This window comes from Manduca sexta, chromosome 15 (assembly GCF_014839805.1).
Source record: "Manduca sexta isolate Smith_Timp_Sample1 chromosome 15, JHU_Msex_v1.0, whole genome shotgun sequence".
Classification (NCBI taxonomy): domain Eukaryota; kingdom Metazoa; phylum Arthropoda; class Insecta; order Lepidoptera; family Sphingidae; genus Manduca; species Manduca sexta.
This window is the reverse complement of record NC_051129.1, coordinates 1916482-1917816: the sequence shown is the minus strand read 5'-3', so window position 1 is coordinate 1917816 and position 1335 is coordinate 1916482.

Genomic DNA, 1335 nt, shown 5'->3' with positions numbered 1-1335 from the left:
AAATACTAACAACTCTCACCCGTCATTGTTAATTTATTTAATAATACACTAATGTTAAACTTAAGATGTTCATTTAATTAGACTAAGTTGTAATTTTGTACTTTCTAAGTTTTCATTTATTTTACAAATTTATACTATAATTTCAATTTTCTGTTACTAAAAAAAATATTTAGCCAATAGTGCTGTATACCCGTGTGAAGGTTTGTAACCTAGAATAAGTGTCTAATATTATGGATCTCTGATATGTATGTTTGTGTGGTAAATCGTTGCTGTGTGTATAAATAAATAAATAAATTATAATTATCGGAACAACGTTTGTTTGAGATGCTTTTGACATGGTTCATTCTAGGAATGGGATTGATGATTGAGATTTGGATCGTTTATTAAAACGACTGTTAGTGGCGATACAAATATTGTTATTTGATTAAAATATTTTGTTTAGAATACTTTGCCGCCGCGCGTACCCTTCTTCCTATAATGCTGGGTACTTCCACCGTAGCGTGAAGAATTACATAAGTAGGTCGGCAAGTAAAATAAATAAATATTCAGTATTCTTTCAAACAAATTTGGGGACACAGCGTACCCGTCCCTCTTATGTTCGTACACCTTTGACAAACAAAAATTGTTCGACTTATTTCTATCAGATCTCGTTTCAACAAAAACAAGGGTCTATTTATTAGTTGTTACCAAGAAACATTTTTCTGAACGACATTACAAGCAATAAATAAAGTTTGACTTGCGTACCTCTAATAAAATGACTGAAAAATATTAGCTTGGTATTTTGTTCTGTATTTTAACTGTATTATTATTATCGTCTACCAGCAGCGAAGCGTCCATACTTACTATTTTATTTACTTTTTATCTTAGTTTTGTTTTCTGTTAAATTGACAGAGATGTGTTAACTAAGACAATTTTTCCCTCGGGTTAACTTTTGAAAAATTTCACCTTTCGCCATTGTCGTCTACTACATAAAGAAGTTATCAACTTCTACCACAATTCAAGTCCTACGCCCCGGGTTTGAATCCCAACTCAATACAGTGTGAACTCTTTCAGTTTTCTACGGTTTCCGAATCTCTCGATCCTCATAGAGTTGGATATCAGTCGTAAAAACTTTGAACAAATCCTTTCTGCATCTTTTAAAATGTCTGCTATCCCGGCCCGATATTGCAGTAAAAAATTCGGGTTGCAAATCAAAAATTAAACTATGTTAGACTCACACAGATGAGATATTTTTTATAATTGTGTGCAAATCGGAACTGATAGTAAACCGTTTTTTATATATATAAACGAAGCTATGTATTACGTATGACTATCAATTATGCGAGCTAAACTAAG